This window comes from Pseudophryne corroboree, chromosome 8, assembly GCF_028390025.1.
Source record: "Pseudophryne corroboree isolate aPseCor3 chromosome 8, aPseCor3.hap2, whole genome shotgun sequence".
NCBI lineage: Eukaryota > Metazoa > Chordata > Amphibia > Anura > Myobatrachidae > Pseudophryne > Pseudophryne corroboree.
In genome coordinates this window covers 492,128,502-492,150,733 of record NC_086451.1, presented here as the reverse complement: position 1 = coordinate 492,150,733, position 22,232 = coordinate 492,128,502, and positions in this window count along the sequence as shown.

The following is a 22,232-nucleotide window of genomic DNA, read 5'->3' as shown; positions in this document are numbered from 1 at the left end:
TGCTTACCCGGGCAGTGTCCGGGTACAGGTTTTGGACTTTGCCGGTCTATAACTCCGGTTCTGTTGGACCGAATTCACCCCAAATTTGGCCCAGTGATAGAGGGAATACTCATCTACTAGTGTACCAAATATCATAAATTTGGCTGTTCTGGATCCGGAGATACATGACTTCCAGGCACCGGTACTTCACAATTTGCTTACCCGGGCTCTGACGGTTACAGGTTTTGGAATTTGCCTGTCTATATCTCCGGTTCTGTTGGACCGAATCGCCCCAAATTTGGCCCAGTGATAGAGGGGATACTCATCTACTAGTGTACCAAGTCCCATAAATTTGGCTTTTAGGGAACCGGAGATTCATGACTTCCAGGCACCGGTACTTGCTTACCCTGGCTCAGAGTGGGTAGAGGCATCACGGGTGACCGGACGGTTGACCTAGCTCCATACCTCTAAAACAATTGGTGGAGATGTTCCCAGGATCAGGCTCCATAAGTGGTCAAAATTTAGGGTAAATCAACCCCCAGGAAGGGAACCAGCCCCCCCCCCCAAAAAAAATAAAAAAAATGTATATGGACTATTAAGCCCACCCCGACTGGCCCCCCTCCCCAGATTCAAAGCCCACCATCCACCGCCTGGAAGTTGTTGAGGTGCTGATTTCATTGCACTAAGTCTTGTTTCGGTACAAGTTCCCAGAGCACCTACTTATGGCCACAAATATCCTGGTTCCCTACCTGGGATTCAGCAAAACAGCACCCACCGGGACAGGGGGGCCTCTTTGAACCCAGGGACCCTTCCATACACCCTGGATCCAAAACATCACTTCCACCGGTGGGGGCCATTAGGGGGGCACATTTTTTCTTTCAGGAGCCCTTTTTGGAGAGTACTTTAATGACAATGGCGCTGGTTGCAGCTCATCTCTGGTTCTTTGAACGGGACCAAAAGTTTCAAATTTGTGTCAAAATATCTCAGGTTCTGTTGGATCCAATGACCCCAAATTTGGACCACATATAAAGCTACTACTGTACCAAATTTGGGGTCAATGGCTCCACAGGAACCGGAGATCCATGACTTCCAGACAGCGGTACTTGGCCATTGTCTTACCCGGGAGAGCCCCGGTAAAAGTTGGTGGATTTACCGGTCTATATCTCCGGTTCTGATTGACCCAATGACCCCAAATTTGGCCCAAATATAGAGGGGATACTCTGCTACTACTGTACCAAATTGGGTGTAAATAGCTCCACGGGAACTGGAGATCCATAACTTCCAGCCAGCAGTGTTTTCCCATTGACTTACCCGGGGCTCGCCCGCAGGCGTTAACGTCAAGTGGGGTCCACTTCTGGAGCTATAACTTCCGTTCCTGGGGTGCCAGTGACCCCAAATCTGGCAGGCATACAGAAGAGTCTCTTCTCTATCAACACACCAAGTTTAAAAATTTTGGGGTGCATGGCCCGGAAGCGGTGGGGGGGCAGTGTCCCCCGGAGCCTAGCACCCCCGTTTTTGACCCCAAAGATTAGAAATTTCGTATTGGGGTACATAATCGCTGGGGCTACCTGTGCCCCATTGGGGTCTAAGCTCCTAAGTGGATCGGGACCCCCCAAAACCTGGACCAAAGTGTTCTGAAGCATCCAGAGGTCAGGGGTCGTGACCTTTGACCCCGACCCCTATGTACAGAGGGTCCCCAATCAGTCCAAATTTCCAACCTGTGCCCCTCCAGATGCTGTGGAACAACACATCCCCCACCACAGTTTTGTATAGTTTGTGTAGTTTCACAAAAGCTGGAGGGCCACAGGTTGAAGACCTATGCAGTACACTCGCTATTTCCCCTTTGCTGATGCTACTTGTATTTCTTTCTTCTATTTGGTCCACTTCTGTGAATAAAAATAATTTTTATGATATATTGGTCATCTTATTTTTTCAAATTACATATGTACTTTGAAGTTAGTTAATAATAGATATATAGCAATGGTTCTCAGACTCTGTCCACAGGACCACAAACCGAGCACATTTTAGAGATGAACTATCATGAACTTAGGTGTACTCATTGCTCACTGACATTTTAAAAGATCAACAGGTGGAGCCAACTATTATTATTCTTTGTTTAGAACGTGAAAACATGAACTGTTTGGGGACCAGAGGACAGAGTTGGAGTCTGTCCTAGTACTTATATACAGACGAGAGGGTATAAATATTGTAAACTCCCCTGGGGCAGAGACTGATGTGAATTTTTATAATTTAAGGTCTGTTTAAAATACGTGCTTTACTTAAATAATGTTATTTCACATGAAAAAATATTCTGCTGGAAGCTAGTTATCTTCCTAGGACAATAGCAGTCCATAAATAATTAGAAATTATGGATGTATTTTATCATTTTCAATTTACAAAGTATAATCTAACAAGCCTGTGGCCTTCACAATTGAGGACCAATATTCCAAACTAGGAATAATTTTCAAGTTTAAAGAAGCACCAATACTGGAATAATAATCAGCCACAATGTTAAACTATTTTCATCTACAAGGTTCATTAATTCATTTTTTCCTTTAAAGTTTAGTTGACAACATAGTGATAGGGTCTATATCAGAGGTTCTCAAACTCGGTCCTCGGGGGCACACACAGTGCATGTTTTGCAGGTCTCCTCACAGAATCGCAAGTGAAATAATTAGCTCCACCTGCGGACCTTTTAAAATGTGTCAGAGAGTAATTAATATACCTGTGCACCTGCTGGGTTACCTGCAAAACATGCACTGTGTGTGCCCCCGAGGACCGAGTTTGAGAACCTCTGGTCTATATGATGGTTGCAGTTTGATAGACAGTGTCTAGTTACAGTCAATAGATAGACACCATATGTTAGACAGACATTAGGTCGACATGGTCAAAATGAAAATGGTTGACCACTAAAAAATAGACACCCTGTTTTTTGCATTTTTGTGGATAATTTTGTAAACTGGGACTCCAATTGTAGACTTACCCTCGCCTCACTTGCCACAAGGTTTATAACCAATTCTATGCCAACATGGGGGGAAATTTACTAAGCTCCCGATTTTGACCGAGATGCCGTTTTTTCATCAAAGTGTCATCTCGGTAATTTACTAAACACTAATCACGGCAGAGATGAGGGCATTCGTAATTTTTTGCAAGTCCAAGTAAAAAATTACGAATGAATACACCATCGGTCAAAACGCGGCTGTTTAAGTATGAATCTCGGTCATTTACTAAGAAGTGCAAAGCAAAAAAAAAAACAAACACTGCCGTGAAAAATTACAACTCGTAAAAAAGTGCTAAAAAAAAACACCTTTTTTTTTTATTCGTGAATGGATAGGCATGCACGGATCCATGCATGTATATCAGTGGGAAGGGGTGGGAAAGTGCTTATTTTTAAAAAAAAAATTGTGTGGGGTCCCCCCTCCTAAGCATAACCAGCCTCGGGCTCTTTGAGCCGATCCTGGTTGCAGAAATATGGGGAAAAAAATGACAGGGGTTCCCCCATATTTAAGCAACCAGCATCGGGCTCTGCGCCTGGTCCTGGTTCCAAAAATACGGGGGACAAAAAGAGTAGGGGTCCCCCGTATTTTTAAAACCAGCACCGGGCTCCACTAGCTGGACAGATAATGCCACAGCCGGGGGTCACTTTTATATAGTGCCCTGCGGCCGTGGCATCAAAAATCCATCTAGTCACCCCTGGCCGGGGTACCCTGGGGGAGTGGGGACCCCTTCAATCAAGGGGTCCCCCCCCCCCAGCCACCCAAGGGCCAGGGGTGAAGCCCGAGGCTGTCCCCCCCCATCCAATGGGCTGCGGATGGGGAGGCTGATAGCCTTTGTTGTAAAAGAAAAGATATTGTTTTTAGTAGCAGTACTACAAGGCCCAGCAAGCCTCCCCCGCATGCTGGTACTTGGAGAACCACAAGTACCAGCATGCGACGGAAAAACGGGCCCGCTGGTACCTGTAGTACTACTACTAAAAAAATACCCAAAAAAAGACAAGACACACACACCGTGAAAGTATAATTTTATTACATACATACACACATACATACATACTTACCTTAAGTTCCCACGCAGGTCGGTCCTCTTCTCCAGTAGAATCCAAGGGGTACCTGTTGAAGAAATTATACTCACGAGATCCAGGGGTCCAGGCTCCTCGGGAAATCCAGGGGTAATCCACGTACTTGAAAAAAATAACAAAACGGTGTCCCGACCACGAACTGAAAGGGGACCCATGTTTGCACATGGGTCACCTTTCCACGAATGCCAGAAACCCACTTTGACTTCTGTCTAAGTGGGTTTCTTCAGCCAATCAGGGAGCGCCACGTTGTAGCACTCTCCTGATCAGCTGTGTGCTCCTGTACTGTCTGACAGGCAGCACACGGCAGTGTTACAATGTAGCGCCTATGCGCTACATTGTAACCAATGCTGGGAACTTTCTGCTCAGCGGTGACGTCACTTTAGGTCAACCGCAGGGCAGAAAGTTCCCATCATTGGTTACAATGTAGCGCACAGGCGCTACATTGTAACACTGCCGTGTCCATCGTAACAAATTCAAAAAATTGCAGTTTTACACTTTCGATGTCATTCGTGATTGAACTTTGACCTGAAACGGGAAAATACGAATCTTAGTAAATTTACCCCATGGAGAGAGAAGGTATGAAATAGTCCAAATACATGTTACATTTAAAAAAAAAAAAAAATTGTCTATCTTTTTTATGTCAACCATTTTAATGTCAACCTTTTGTACTGTCTAACATATGGGGGAGAATTCAAATGTTTGAAAAGTCAGTTGGGTGTCTGTTATTTCATATCTAATATATAGGGTGGAAAAAGACAACCAACCAATTTTTCAAACATTTGAATTCCCCCCATGGTGTCTATCTATTGACTGTCTATCAACCGGATACCCTATATGATGGTGATGGCAGAGTAAAACTTGTGTTTAGGAGATATGTTCTATTAGTTTGACCCAATATGGGCTAAGTAAAGTATCTTGAACCATTGCAGTAACAGAGTCCTCAAAAGAACACGCCTATACTGTGTGTATGAGGACAAGTATGGATGGACAACCTTTCACCAAGCGTGTGTGGCAGATTAGCGAGTTATTTAAGTTAGGTATTGTACAATGACTGCAGTTTATATCTAGAAATGTTATCAGGCATTTGTTTCAGAATTATATGATTACATAGGCAAAATGAAAATAAAATTTAACTTGTTTAAGTGATAATGAACCTCGGGTGATGTCCGGGCATGTTAGCTGGTTGGCACAGAACAGTCATTAAGCCCGTAATGCACACAGCGTGGTGGACATGAACTCCAAGGCACATATGGGGGGGGGGGGGCGGTGTCGTTGCGAGTTGATCGCATGTAACAACTTTTTGCTGCTCGTTCGATAATCCTGACGTCACCTATGTTGGAGTGTATTATAGCATAGCAGTGCTGTGAACGCTTGTGCAGCCCTGCTGTGCTAAAAGTGTTTCTATCAAAACAAGACCAGGGTATTCATTACTTACCCTGTGCGACGAATCCATCGATGAAGGTCCTGGTCCTGACGTCAGACATCCGCCCTCCAAACACCTGTGTTGGACTTACCACGCCTGGAAAACGGTGAGTATCCTCCCCGTATGCCTCCCGCCTGACCGTCTTATTGCTATCACTGGTGCAATCACATTTCTTGTTGGCAGCGTCGTTGTCCAGCGACGTCGCACGTGCGCAATGTGGACACCACGAATTTCCGACCTAATCGGAATAACCCCCATGGTTGGGTAGAAGTATACCAATGTTTTATAGAATATATTTGAGTATCCTTAGGGTACAGCTTTTGTCTTCCCCATTCACTACTTTCCAAATTTCCTCTATTATGCCAAATTAAAACGGTTTTTATTCTGCTGTATTTGAACCTGAACAGTAAATTACATTTAAATTTGAAAAATCAATATATATTAAAATAAAAACAATACAAATTAGCAATAAATAATTTTTATTTTTAAAACATAAATTTAAATATAGAACATTTTTGTAATTTTGTAAACATTTTATACGTTTAAGGCATTTCACTTACACTGAAAAGTGCTGAACAGATCAGCAATAAATCCAAGTTACGTTAAATAACAAACATAACCACTTCCTAACATGGACAGCTTTAAACATCATCTAAACTTTTGTGAGTATTCAGGGGAGAAGACGTAGCACTCACTAGCATAATGCAGACTGTTCATAGAGGTGCCGCTCTCTGTAGTGATGAGATGGAAATAAAATAGTCTGCGTTCAGTCTCTGCAAGTGTTCTCACTAATATGGTAACTAACAAGGTGTACACAATAAAATATTCTGCGTTCAGTCTCTGCAAATGTTCTCACTAATATGGTAACTAACAAGGTATACACAATAAAATATTCTGCGTTCAGTCTCTGCAAATGTTCTCACTAATATGGTAACTAACAAGGTGTACACAATAAAATATTCTGCGTTCAGTCTCTGCAGGTGTTCTCACTAATATGGTAACTAACAAGGAATACACAATAAAATATTCTGCGTTCAGTCTCTGCAGGTGTTCTCACTAATATGGTAACTAACAAGGTGTACACAATAAAATATTCTGCGTTCAGTCTCTGCAAGTGTTCTCACTAATATGGTAACTAACAAGGTGTACACAATAATAAGAATTTACTTACCGATAATTCTATTTCTCGGAGTCCGTAGTGGATGCTGGGGTTCCTGAAAGGACCATGGGGGAATAGCGGCTCCGCAGGAGACAGGGCACAAAAAGTAAAGCTTTAGGATCAGGTGGTGTGCACTGGCTCCTCCCCCTATGACCCTCCTCCAAGCCTCAGTTAGGATACTGTGCCCGGACGAGCGTACACAATAAGGAAGGATTTATGAATCCCGGGTAAGACTCATACCAGCCACACCAATCACACTGTACAACCTGTGATCTGAACCCAGTTAACAGTATGATAACAGCGGAGCCTCTGAAAGATGGCTCACAACAATAACAACCCGATTTTTGTAACTATGTACAAGTATTGCAGATAATCCGCACTTGGGATGGGCGCCCAGCATCCACTACGGACTCCGAGAAATAGAATTATCGGTAAGTAAATTCTTATTTTCTCTATCGTCCTAGTGGATGCTGGGGTTCCTGAAAGGACCATGGGGATTATACCAAAGCTCCCAAACGGGCGGGAGAGTGCGGATGACTCTGCAGCACCGAATGAGAGAACTCCAGGTCCTCCTTAGCCAGGTTATCAAATTTGTAGGATTTTACAAACGTGTTTGCCCCTGACTAAATAGCCGCTCGGCAAAGTTGTAAAGCCGAGACCCCTCGGGCAGCCGCCCAAGATGAGCCCACCTTCCTTGTGGAATGGGCATTTACATATTTTGGCTGTGGCAGGCCTGCCACAGAATGTGCAAGCTGAATTGTATTACACATCCAACTAGCAAAAGTCTGCTTAGAAGCAAGAGCACCCAGTTTGTTGGGTGCATACAGGATAACAGCAAGTCAGTTTTCCTGACTCCAGCCGTCCTGGAACCTATATTTTCAGGGCCCTGACCACATCTAGCAACTTGGAGTCCTCCAAGTCCCTAGTAGGCGCAAGACACCACAATAAGCTGGTTCAGGTGAAACACTGACACCACCTTAGGGAGAGAACTGGGGACGAGTCCGCAGCTCTGCCCTGTCCGAATGGACAAACAGATATGGGCTTTTTTGAGAAAAAAACCACCAATTTGACACTCGCCTGGTCCAGGCCAGGTCCAAGAGCATGTTCACTTTTCATGTGAGATGCTTCAAATCCACAGATTTGACTGGTTTTAAACCAATGTGTTTTGAGGAATCCCAGAACTACGTTGAGATCCCACAGTGCCACTGGAGGCACAAAAGGGGGTTGTATATGCAATACTCCCTTGACAAACTTCTGGACTTCAGGAACTGAAGCCAATTCTTTCTGGAAGAAAAATCGACAGGGCCGAAATTTGAACCTTAATGGACCCCAATTTGAGGCCCATAGACACTCCTGTTTGCAGGAAATGCAGGAATCGACCGAGTTGAAATTTCTTCGTGGGGCCTTCCTGGCCTCACACCACGCAACATATTTTCGCCACATGTGGTGATAATGTTGTGCGGTCACCTCCTTTCTGGCTTTGACCAGGGTAGGAATGACCTCTTCCTGAATGCCTTTTCCCTTAGGATCCGGCGTTCCACCGCCATGCCGTCAAACGCAGCTGCGGTAAGTCTTGGAACAGACATGGTACTTGCTGAAACAAGTCCCTTCTTAGCGGCAGAGGCCATAAGTCCTCTGTGAGCATCTCTTGAAGTTCCGGGTACCAAGTCCTTCTTGGCCAATCCGGAGCCATGAGTATAGTTCTTACTCCTCTACGTCTTATAATTCTCAGTACCTTAGGTATGAAAAGCAGAGGATGGAACACATACACCGACTGGTACACCCACGGTGTTACCAGAACGTCCACAGCTATTGCCTGAGGGTCTCTTAACCTGGCGCAATACCTGTCCCGTTTTTTGTTCAGACGGGACGCCATCATGTCCACCTTTGGTAATTCCCAACGGTTTACAATCATGTGGAAAACTTCCCCATGAAGTTCCCACTCTGCCGGGTGGAGGTCGTGCCTACTGAGGAAGTCTGCTTCCCAGTTTCCATTCCCGGAATGAAACACTGCTGACAGTGCTATCACATGATTTTCCGCCCAGCGAAAAGTCCTTGCAGTTTTTGCCACTGCCCTCCTGCTTCTTGTGCCGCCCTGTCTATTTACGTGGGCGACTGCCGTGATGTTTTATCCCACTGGATCAATACCGGCTGACCTTGAAGCAGAGGTCTTGCTAAGCTTAGAGCATTATAAATTTACCCTTAGCTATATTTATGTGGAGAAAAGTCTCCAGACTTGATCACACTCCCTGGAAATTTTTTCCTTGTGTGACTGCTCCCCAGCCTCTCGGGCTGGCCTCCGTGGTCACCAACATCCAAAACTGAATGCCGAATCTGCGGCCCTCTAGAAGATGAGCACTCTGTAACCACCACAGGAGAGACACCCTTGTCCTTGGATATAGGGTTATCCGCTGATGCATCTGAAGATGCGATCCGGACCATTTGTCCAGCAGATCCCACTGAAAAGTTCTTGCATGAAATCTGCCGACTGGAATTGCTTCGAAGGAAGTCACCATTTTTTTACCATGGCCCTTGTGCAATGATGCACTGATTTTAGGAGGTTCCTGACTAGCTCGGATAACTCCCTGGCTTTCTCTTCCGGGAGAAACACCTTTTTCTGGACTGTGTCCAGAATCATCCCTAAGCACAGGAGACTTGTTGTCGGGATCAGCTGCGATTTTGGAATATTTAGAATCCACCCCTGCTGTTGTAACAGTATCCGAGATAGTGCTACTCCGACCTCCAACTGTTCCCTGGACTATGCCCTTATCAGGAGATCGTCCAAGTAAGGGATAATTAAGACGCCTTTTCTTCGAAGAAGAACCATCATTTCGGCCATTACCTTGGTAAAGACCCGGGGTGCCGTAGACAATCCAAACGGCAGCGTCTGAAACTGATAGTGACAGTTCTGTACCACGAACCTGAGGTACCCTTAGTGATAAGGGCAAATTTGGGACATGGATCCCGGTTCGTTATCACTGCTCTGAGTGACTCCATCTTGATTTGAACCTTTGTAAGTGTTCAAATTTTTTTAGATTTAGAATAGGTCTCACCTAGCCTTCTGGCTTCAGTACCACAATATAGTGTGGAATAATACCCCTTTTCTTGTTGTAGGAGGGGTAATTTAATTATCACCTGCTGGGAATACAGCTCGTGAATTTTTTCCCATACTGCCTCCTTGTCGGAGGGAGACCTTGGTAAAGCAGACTTCAGGAGCCTGCGCAGGGGAAACGTCTCGACATTCCAATCTGTACCCCTGGGATACTACTTGTAGGATCCAGGGGTCCTGTCCGGTCTCAGCGTCATGCTGAGAGCTTGTCAGAAGCGGTGGAACGCTTCTGTTCCTGGGAATGGGCTGCCTGCTGCAGTCTTCTTCCCTTTCCTCTATCCCTGGGCAGATATGACTCTTATAGGGACGAAAGGACTGAAGCTGAAAAGACGGTGTCTTTTTCTGCAGAGATGTGACTTAGGGTAAACACGGTGGATTTTCCAGCAGTTGCCGTGGCCACCAGGTCCGATGGACCGACCCCAAATAACTCCTCTTCCTTTATACGGCAATACACCTTTGTGCCGTTTGGAATCTGCATCACCTGACCACTGTCGTGTCCATAAACATCTTCTGGCAGATATGGACATCGCACTTACTCTTGATGCCAGAGTGCAAATATCCCTTTGTGCATCTCGCATATATAGAAATGCATCCTTTAAATGCTCTATAGTCAATAAAATACTGTCCCTGTCAAGGGTATCAATATTTTTAGTCAGGGAATCCGACCAAGCCACCCCAGCTCTGCACATCCAGGCTGGGGCGATCGCTGGTCGCAGTATAACACCAGTATGTGTGTATATACTTTTTATGATATTTTCCAGCCTCCTGTCAGCTGGCTCCTTGAGGACGGCCCTATCTATAGACGGTACCGCCACTTGTTCTGATAAGCGTGTGAGCGCCTTATCCACCCTAAGGGGTGTTTCCCAACGCGCCCTAACTTCTGGCGGGAAAGGGTATACCGCCCATATTTTCTATCGGGGGGAACCCACGCATCATCACACACTTCATTTAATTTATCTGATTCAGGAAAAACTACGGTAGTTTTTTCACATCCCACATAATACCCTCTTTTGTGGTACTTGTAGTATCAGAAATATGTAACACCTCCTTCATTGCCCTTAACGTGTGGCCCTAATAAGGAATACGTTTGTTTATTCACCGTCGACACTGGATTCAGTGTCCCTGTCTGTGTCGACCGACTAAAGTAAACGGGCGTTTTAAAACCCCTGACGGTGTTTTTGAGACGTCTGGACCGGTACTAATTGTTTGTCGGCCGTCTCATGTCGTCAACCGACCTTGCCGCGTGTTGACATTATCACGTAATTCCCTAAATAAGCCATCCATTCCGGTGTCGACTCCCTAGAGAGTGACATCACCATTACAGGCAATTGCTCCGCCTCCTCACCAACATCGTCCTCATACATGTCGACACACACGTACCGACACACAGCACACACACAGGGAATGCTCTGATAGAGGACAGGACCTACTAGCCCTTTGGAGAGACAGAGGGAGAGTTTGCCAGCACACACCAAAAACGCTATAATTATATAGGGACAACCTTATATAAGTGTTTTCCCTTATAGCATCCTTTTTATATATTTTTAACGCCAAATTAGTGCCCCCCCTCTCTGTTTTAACCCTGTTTCTGTAGTGCAGTGCAGGGGAGAGCCTGGGAGCCTTCCCTCCAGCCTTTCTGTGAGGGAAAATGGCGCTGTGTGCTGAGGAGATAGGCCCCGCCCCTTTTTCGGCGGCCTCGTCTCCCGCTCTTAACGGATTCTGGCAGGGGTTAAATATCTCCATATAGCCCCCGGAGGCTATATGTGAGGTATTTTTAGCCAAAAATAGGTTTTCATTGCCTCCCAGGGCGCCCCCCTCCCAGCGCCCTGCACCCTCAGTGACTGCCGTGTGAAGTGTGCTGAGAGGAAATGGCGCACAGCTGCAGTGCTGTGCGCTACCTTAAGAAGACTGAGGAGTCTTCTGCCGCCGATTCTGGACCTTCTTCTTGTTTCAGCATCTGCAAGGGGGCCGGCGGCGAGGCTCCGGTGACCATCCAGGCTGTACCTGTGATCGTCCCTCTGGAGCTAATGTCCAGTAGCCAAAGAAGCCAATCCATCCTGCACGCAGGTGAGTTCACTTCTTCTCCCCTAAGTCCCTCGTTGCAGTGATCCTGTTGCCAGCAGGACTCACTGTAAAATAAAAAACCTAAGCTAAACTTTCCTAAGCAGCTCTTTAGGAGAGCCACCTAGATTGCACCCTTCTCGGCCGGGCACAAAAATCTAACTGAGGCTTGGAGGAGGGTCATAGGGGGAGGAGCCAGTTCACACCACCTGATCCTAAAGCTTTACTTTTTGTGCCCTGTCTCCTGCGGAGCCGCTATTCCCCCATGGTCCTTTCAGGAACCCCAGCATCCACTAGGACGATAGAGAAAAAATATTCTGCGTTCAGTCTCTGCAGGTGTTCTCACTAATATGGTAACTAACAAGGTGTACACAATAAAATATTCTGCGTTCAGTCTCTGCAGGTGTTCTCACTAATATGGTAACTAACAAGGTATACACAATAAAATATTCTGCGTTCAGTCTCTGCAGGTGTTCTCACTAATATGGTAACTAACAAGGTATACACAATAAAATATAGTAATGCTGCAAATCTTTATTGTAACAGATAGGCGCACTGCTCTAAATACAGTTTCATTTGGGCGCTGAATGCCCATGAGAGCAGAAGTACATGGGACGCCACGTCAGGAACAAGTGGTGGTAAGGGAATGTGGTTGTGGCACATCTATAGCAGCTGCTGATAAACCCTTATCAATATTCAAAGTGCCAGATTTCATATATACATTTTTAATTAATCCTACTGCCAAACCCTACCCAATACAGAGCGCATTAACACATATACAACAGGTATATCCTACAATTGCGTTTTGGGGGCGTGGCCGGACCGTGCAGGTGGCGGGCCGCAGCTGCTGCGTGACGTAACATGTAGCTGCTGCGACCATGGGCAGCGACGAGCAACTCCCATTCAGCCGCAGGAGCTGCACTGGCCGGGAGTTTCTGAACAAGTACAAAAGCAGCGCCGCTGTGCAATGCTTTTGGACTTATGCGGGGGAGGGGGTGGGGCGGGCTAGCACTGTGCTGGGCGTCCCCCTGCATGTCTGGGAACATGATCGTAGCTGTGCTAAATTTACCACAGCTACGATCAACTCAGAATGCCCCCCTTAGTGCTATATCACCTACCATAGTTCAGGAGCGTGGGATACAGGGAGACTTAACCCCACTTCCAGGATCGATCAATACATTAACACTGAATGGCCTCACCTGCCTATCTTTTACGCTCATCTCTGATCAAAACACAAAATTTCCAGGTTATACTGCTGCACCTGTGTATAATGCCCAGATGTATATACCACTGCACCTGTGTATAATGCCCAGATGTATATACTGCTGCACCTGTGTATAATGCCCAGATGTATATACTGCTGCACCTGTGTATAATGCCCAGATGTATATACTGCTGCACCTGTGTATAATGCCCAGATGTACGCTTTGGCTCATATATTGTGTGTGAATCTGTGTCTGGTGCTAGCCAGTGCCTCCTGAGCCATTTACCTCACCGCACGTCCCTGAAGTGGATCCAGACGCTATTAGGGTACACAACGGCCATGTGAACCTACAGTGAACACAAATGCCCAAGTGAACACAGACGCACTAGTCATACAGCGGACTATGCTGCGACTGGGTCTTTTCAGATACACAGCCTCACGCGGAGGAAACTGGTCACGAACCGGGGAGGGGCAACCAGGAGAGTGTCTTACTCCCCACTGCGGACATCAACCCCAGGAATCCCAGCCTCAGACTAACCCTGGAGCCTAGCACTGGTGCACCGGAGGTGGCAGCCTGGTCAGCGACTGTTTGGTAGTATCCATCCCAAAGCAGTGCTGCGGTGTCGCGTGTTTTCCCTCCTAAGCGGAACCCATGCCTTACCTTCTCCCCGTGCTCCAGCCATAGCCTGGTAACGTCTGCAGTACCTGCTAGTATATCCTACACAGATGCCCGCCAAAAAACACTGTACACGTGGGTAAGCGTTGTTGTGACCCAGCAGAGAGTTGTTGGAGCGACTCTAAATGGTACGCATAGGACGCTTTTTAGAAAGAGCACGGCAAAAAAAAAACAAAAAAAAAACCCACTATAAAAATAAAAAGCTTATGGCTGCTATAAAACCAGTAGCCCAATGACCATGGTCTGCCTCCTGCCGCTCCAAAGAAACTGAATTGCCTGAGCAAAGAGGCGGGGATATAGGGGACTGGCCTGGTGCATTCTGGGAGGCCAAAAGCTTTGATCAATGGTGCCAATCCGCTGTTGCTACATCATATCCCACTGTTTATCCTGTGGATAACCTGTGTACCCTGAAAGAGAAAACATGGATAGCACCGGTAAAAGTGATTTCAGAACATACTTCAATCCCTGCCACATTTAACCTGAATGCAAGAGTTTACCGACTTACATGAGCAAATGGCTAAAGGTTCACAATTACTTACCTGGCATACTAATCTGCCATGTAAAATAGCAAACACGTATAACACTTTTCACACAAAAAAGCCAGGTCCAACCTGGGTTTTCAGAGACGGTTACAACCATGACCCAAGAACGTTTACCCTGCACCTAGGTTATTCCCAGGTTGTCCCCATTTACACCGAGCCTGTGTCTGCCCTGCATGTCACTCACAGACACTCCCTTGAGGCAGTCCTCTGCACATGCAGACAGACAATCAGCATCTTTTAAGCATAACTCCGGTCATGACGATTACACAGCACACTTCCCCAGGTCCAATTCTGGTTGATAACAGGGTGGGATTCACAGGTCACTGGAGTTGAGTTATTTTTAACGGACCCTTTTATACAGCAATATGCCGGGGTGGTGACTTCAGTGACGCGTGCGTAGGTGGCACTTGGAGATGATCTCCAAGTGCCACCTCTTCTTATAGCATAAAATTGTAACAGGTTGCATAGACCCGGCTTACCCGTTCACACCTCAATGCAAGACAGGTTGAATTAGTGTTCAACCCTGGTAGCTACCAGACTTGAAATAATCATGGTTGCTCGATATGGTATCTCAACTGGCCCTTTTCAGACTGCACATCAACGTGGATTTATGTGCAATAACCCAGATTTTTGTGGCAGACCGAAAGAGGTATTGCAATCAACCACAAGCCAGAAAGATCAAGCAATAAACAAGGTTATTTAGTCCCATGCCCTGAGCTCGAATTAGTAATTGTCTATTCACACAGATAGATCCGTACAATCTCCACTGGTACGCATTAATTGTGTCCAATTGTAACCATGCTGTCTTGATAATTAATTGGCTTTAAACAAGGAAACCGCTGGCCCCGTGGGCGGAGAAACACGTAAGAGGGGCGTTCACTACTTGGATTCCGGTGCCCGGAGCTCTTTCACGAACGGATCCCACTACCGCACGCAGCGCAATGGAAACCTGACCGGGGATAAAGCAACAGCAGGACCGAGTGCAAAACGGTCTGCACCCCGAGGGAAGCAGAGGCGGCTGTGAATAACCTTTCAAAAGACGTGCTGCGGCTGGGACGTAGGGGTCGTAGCATACCGCTGTGCATCCATTTACTACACAGCGCTCTCCCCCTACTGCTATCTATTAAGGAGCCTTCCAGTGACTGATACATTTTTGCTGGATACAAATAATAAGAAGGTTGCCTTGTCTAAAGCCAATTAATTATCAAGACAGCATGGTTACAATTGGACACAATTAATGCGTACCAGTGGAGATTGTACGGATCTATCTGTGTGAATAGACAATTACTAATTCGAGCTCAGGGCATGGGACTAACTAAAGAGTGCACTATATTGTTTTTAATATCCGGATATTATCCTTGATTTTATTTGCTGTTTATATGTGGATTGTAATAAATGTGTGATTTAAACTGACCCTGTTCTTAGCGCTCCCTTGTTTAAATATATTTTGTGGTTTTTGGAAATTGGTGGAACAGTACCACCGGTGGGAGCAGTAGAGATTAGGTGTGTTTTTTTAATCAATTATGGGTAGTAATTAACAGATTTCTTGGTAGTATTATCATAAAGCACTGTGTATTTTAGAAATAAATAAACAAGGTTATTGATGAAGTGGAAAAGGGGTCTTACATGGTTTACTTAACCTGAATGCAATTTGGTTCAGGGAACAATTAAACTACTTGGTACACCGGTTACAAAGGGTTGGTGCCAGAATACTGGTAGTCAGGAGACCAATGGCGGAATCCCAACTGAGAACGCAGCAAGTCCCCTTGCGGTATCGCTGCACACACCACACATCAGGCACGGTGGCATGCTTTGCTAACCACACTCTTACTCCCCCTTGGGTGGTGGCATGGGCCACCACATGAGTGGTAATACGGGGCAGCAGTAGGGATTCCAATTACATACCATTAGAAATTCATGGTGGTTTCATGGAACACATACCTAGCTAACGTGGGGAAAACGTAACTGTTTTAGGAGGACACTTGCATTATGGGTAAGTATTCCTTTAAGGTAAGTGTTTATAGAACACACTGGCTTACAGTTTTGTTAAAGATAGCAGTTAGGTAACTGTTAAGAAAAATTAAAAAAATAAGAATTTACTTACCGATAATTCTATTTCTCGTAGTCCGTAGTGGATGCTGGGACTTCCGTAAGGACCATGGGGAATAGCGGCTCCGCAGGAGACTGGGCACAAAAGTAAAAGCTTTAGACTAGCTGGTGTGCACTGGCTCCTCCCACTATGACCCTCCTCCAGACCTCAGTTAGGATACTGTGCCCGGACGAGCGTACACAATAAGGAAGGATTTTGAATCCCGGGTAAGACTCATACCAGCCACACCAATCACACTGTACAACCTGTGATCTGAACCCAGTTAATAGCATGATAACAGAAGGAGCCTCTGAAAAGATGGCTCACAACAATAAACAACCCGATTTTTTTGTAACAATAACTATGTACAAGTATTGCAGACAATCCGCACTTGGGATGGGCGCCCAGCATCCACTACGGACTACGAGAAATAGAATTATCGGTAAGTAAATTCTTATTTTCTCTGACGTCCTAGTGGATGCTGGGACTTCCGTAAGGACCATGGGGATTATACCAAAGCTCCCAAACGGGCGGGAGAGTGCGGATGACTCTGCAGCACCGAATGAGAGAACTCCAGGTCCTCCTCAGCCAGGGTATCAAATTTGTAGAATTTAGCAAACGTGTTTGCCCCTGACCAAGTAGCTGCTCGGCAAAGTTGTAAAGCCGAGACCCCTCGGGCAGCCGCCCAAGATGAGCCCACCTTCCTTGTGGAATGGGCTTTAACAGATTTTGGCTGTGGCAGGCCTGCCACAGAATGTGCAAGCTGAATTGTACTACAAATCCAGCGAGCAATCGTCTGCTTAGACGCAGGAGCACCCAGCTTGTTGGGTGCATACAGAATAAACAACGAGTCAGATTTTCTGACTCCAGCCGTCCTGGAAACATATATTTTCAGGGCCCTGACTACGTCCAGCAACTTGGAGTCATCCAAGTCCCTAGTAGCCGCAGGTACCACAATAGGTTGGTTCATGTAAAACGCTGAAACCACCTTAGGGAGAAATTGAGGACGAGTCCTCAATTCCGCCCTATCCGAATGAAATATCAGGTAAGGGTTTTTATAGGATAAAGCTGCCAATTCTGATACGCGCCTGGCTGAAGCCAGGGCTAACAGCATTACCACTTTCCATGTGAGATATTTTAAATCCACTGTGGCAAGTGGTTCGAACCAATGTGATTTTAGGAATCCCAAAACCACATTGAGATCCCAGGGTGCCACTGGAGGCACAAAGGGAGGCTGTATATGCAGTACCCCCTTTACAAAAGTCTGGACTTCAGGAACTGAAGCCAGTTCCTTCTGGAAGAAGATCGACAGGGCCGAAATTTGAACCTTAATGGATCCTAATTTTAGGCCCATAGACAATCCTGTTTGCAGGAAATGTAGGAATCGACCCAGTTGAATTTCCTCCGTCGGGCCTTACTGGCCTCGCACCACGCAACATATTTTCGCCAATTGCGGTGATAATGTTTTTGCGGTTACATCCTTCCTGGCTTTAGATCAGGATATGGATGACTTCATCCGGAATGCCCTTTTTCCTTCAGGATCCGGCGTTCAATCGCCATGCCGTCAAACGCAGCCGCGGTAAATCTTGGAACAGACAGGGTCCTTGCTGGAGCAGGTCCCTTCTTAGAGGTAGAGGCCACGGATCCTCCGTGAGCATCTCTTGAAGTTCCGGTTACCAAGTCCTTCTTGGCCAATCCGGAGCCACGAATATAGTGCTTTCTCCTCTCCATCTTATCAATCTCAGTACCTTGGGTATGAGAGGCAGAGGAGGGAACACATACCCTGACTGGTACACCCACGGTGTTACCAGAGCGTCTACAACTATTGCCTGAGGGTCTCTTGACCTGGCGCAATACCTGTCGAGTTTTTTAATCATGTGGACGACTTCTGGGTGAAGTCCCCACTCTCCCGGGTGGAGGTCGTGCTGAGGAAGTCTGCTTCCCAGTTGTCCACTCCCGGAATGAATACTGTTGACAGTGCTATCACATGATTTTCCGCCCAGCGAAGAATCCCTGCAGCTTCTGCCATTGCCCTCCTGCTTCTTGTGCCACCCTGTCTGTTTACGTGGGTGACTGCCATGATGTTGTCCGACTGGATCAACACCGGCTGACCTTGAAGCAGAGGTCTTGCTAAGCTTAGAGCATTGTAAATGGCCCTTAGCTTCAGGATATTTATGTGAAGTGACGTATCCAGGCTTGACCCTAAGCCCTGGATATTCCTTCCCTGTGTGACTGCTCCCCAGCCTCGCAGGCTGGCATCCGTGGTCACCAGGACCCAGTCCTGAATGCCGAATCTGCGGCCCTCTAGAAGATGAGCACTCTGCAACCACCACAGGATGGATACCCTTGTCCTTGGTGACAGGGTTATCCGCTGATGCATCTGAAAATGCGACCCGGACCATTTGTCCAGTAGGTTCCACTGGAAAGTTCTTGCGTGGAATCTAACGAATGGGATTGCTTCGTAGGAAGCCACCATTTTTACCCAGAACCCTTGTGCATTGATGCACTGAGACTTGGTTCGGTTTTAGGAGGTTCCTGACTAGCTCGGATAACTCCCTGGCTTTCTCTTCCGGGAGAAACACCTTTTTTTCTGGACTGTGTCTAGGATCATCCCTAGGAAACAGAAGACAAGTCGTCGGAACCAGCTGCGATTTTGGAATATTGAGAATCCAATCGTGCTGCCGCAACACTACCTGAGATAGTGCTACACCGACTTCCAACTGTTCCCTGGATCTTACCCTTATCAGGGAATCGTCCAAGTAAGGGATAACTAAAATTTCCTTCCTTCGAAGGGATATCATTTCGGCCATTACCTTGGTAAAGACCCGGGGTGCCGTGGACCATCCCTACGGCAGCGTCTGAACTGATAGTGACAGTTCTGTACCATAACCTGAGGTACCCTTGGTGAGAAGGGTAAATTTTGACATGAAGGTAAGCATCCTTGATGTCCCGAGACATCATGTAGTCCCCTTCTTCCAGGTTCGCAATCACTGCTCTGAGTGACTCAATCTTGAATTTGAACCTCTGTAAGTGTTCAAAGATTTTTGATTTTAGATTTAGAATCGGTCTCTGTTGCAGGAGGGGTACCTTGATTATCACCTGCTGGGAATACAGCTTGTGAATGGCTTCCAAAACTGCCTCCCTGTCAGAGGGAGACGTCGGTAAAGCCGACTTTTGGAAACGGCGAGGGGGAGACGTTTTGAATTCCAATATGTACCCCTGAGATATTACCTGAAGGATCCAGGGGTCTACTTGCGAGTGAGCCCACTGCGCACTGAAATTCATTGAGAACGGGCCCCCACCGTGCCTGAGCTTGTAAGGCCCTAGCGTCATACTGAGGGCTTGGCAGAGGCGGGAAAGGGTTTCTGTTCCTGGGAACTGGCTAATCTCTTCAGCCTTTTTCCTCTCCCTCTGTCACGAGCAGAAAAGAGGAACCTTTTGTCCACTTGCCAACAAAGGACTGCGCCTGATAATACGGCGTCTTATTTTGAGAGGCGACCTGGGGTACAAACGTGGATTTCCCAGTTGTTGCCGTGGCCACCAGGTCTAAAAGACCGACCCCAAATGTCCCCTTTCAAAGGCAATACTTCCAAATGCCGTTTGGAATCCGCATCACCTGACCATTTTACTGGTAGAATTGGACAACACACTTATACTTTATGCCAGTCGGCAAATATTCCGCTGTGCATCATGCATATATAGAAATGCATCTTTTAAATGCTCTATAGGCAATAATATACTATCCTTATCTAGGATATCAATATTTCCAGTCAGGGAATCCGACCATGCCAACCCAGCACTGCACCTCCAGGCTGAGGCGATTGCTGGTCGCAGTATAACACCAGTATGTGTGTGAATACATTTTTGGATACCCTCCTGCTTTCTATCAGCAGGATCCTTAAGGGCGGCCATCTCATGAGAGGGAAGAGCCCTTGTTCTTACAAGCGTGTGAGCGCCTTATCCCCCCCTAAGGGGTGTTTCCCAACGCACCCTAACCTCTGGCGGGAAAGGGTATACAGCCAATACTTTTTAAGAAATTATCAATTGTTATCGGGGGGAAACCCACGCATCATCACACACCTCATTTTATTTCTCAGATTCAGGAAAACTATAGGTAGTTTTTCCCTCACCGAACATAATACCCCTTTTTGGTGGTACTCGTATTATCAGAAATGTATAAAACATTTTCCATTGTCTCAATCATGTAATGTGTGGCCCTACTGGAAATCACGGTTGTCTCTTCACCGTCGACATAGGAGTCAGTATCCGTGTCGGCGTCTGTATCTGCCATCTGAGGTAACGGGCGCTTTAGAGCCCCTGACGGCCTATGAGACGTCTGGACAGGCACAAGCTGAGTAGCCGGCTGTCTCATGTCAACCACTGTCTTTTATACAGAGCTGACACTGTCACGTAATTTTCAACAGTACATCCACTCAGGTGTCGACCCCCTAGGGGGTGACATCACTGTTACAGACACTCTGCTCCGTCTCCACATCATTTTTCTCCTCATACATGTCGACACAAACGTACCGACACACAGCACACACACAGGGAATGCTCTGATAGAGGACAGGACCCCACGAGCCCTTTGGGGAGACAGAGGGAGCGTTTGCCAGCACACACCAGAGCGCTATATAGCTATATATATATATATATATATATATATATATATATAATATATATATATATATATAATATATATATATATACATACATACATACATACATATACATACACACATATATATACATACATACATACAGGGATAACCTTATATAAGTGTTTCTCCCTTTATAGCTGCTGTTTTATATTTGCTGCCAATAGTGCCCCCCCCCTCTCTTGTTTTACCCTGATTCTTGTAGCAGGACTGCAGGGGAGAGTCAGGGAGCCGTCCTTCCAGCAAAGCTGTGAAAGAAAATGGCGCTTGTGTGCTGAGGAGACAGGCTCCGCCCCCTTCACGGCAGCCTTTTCTCCCGCTTTTTTCAGGAAAACTGGCAGGGGTTAAATGCATCCATATAGCCCAGGAGCTATATGTGATGCATTTCTTTAGCCATATAAGGTTTTTATAGTGTTTTATTGCGTCTCAGGGCGCTCCCCCCCAGCGCCCTGCACCCTCAGTGACCGGAGTGTGAAGTGTGCTGAGAGCAATGGCGCACAGCTGCAGTGCTGTGCGCTACCTTATTTGAAGACAGGAACGTCTTCTGCCGCCGCTTTCTCCGGACCTCTTCGCTCTTCTGGCTCCGGGACCCATCCAGGCTGAACCTGTGATCGTCCCTCTGGAGCTAATGTTCAGTAGCCAAGAAGCCCAATCCACTCTGCAGTCAGGTGAGTTCGCTTCTTCTCCCCTTAGTCCCACGATGCAGTGAGCCTGTTGCCAGCAGGACTCACTGAAAATAAAAAACCTATTTAAACTTTTACTTCTAAGCAGCTCAGGAGAGCCACCTAGCATGCACCCTTCTCGTTCGGGCACAAAAATCTAACTGAGGCTTGGAGGAGGGTCATAGGGGGAGGAGCCAGTACACACCAGCTAGTCTAAAGCTTTTACTTTTGTGCCCAGTCTCCTGCGGAGCCGCTATTCCCTATGGTCCTTACGGAAGTCCCAGCATCCACTAGGACGTCAGAGAAATAAAAAGTTAAGGTAGACTTACATTTGTTCACTCTCTTTCTTCGAAGTTCATAAGGGAGACAATGTGGTGTAAAATGACTGGGCAGCAAACAATTACGTTTTTAGGTAAGCCAAGATGCTCGATCCTTCACCACTATACCCGCCTCCCTGCTCAGACTACTCTGTTTTGTCACCAAAAAGTAGGAGCAGGATAGGAGAGAAGGAAGAAGTAGCAAACAAAAGAACATAAAGTCACGAACAGGTGGTGACCGGTGAACAAGGAAAATATACACATAGAAGCCAGGT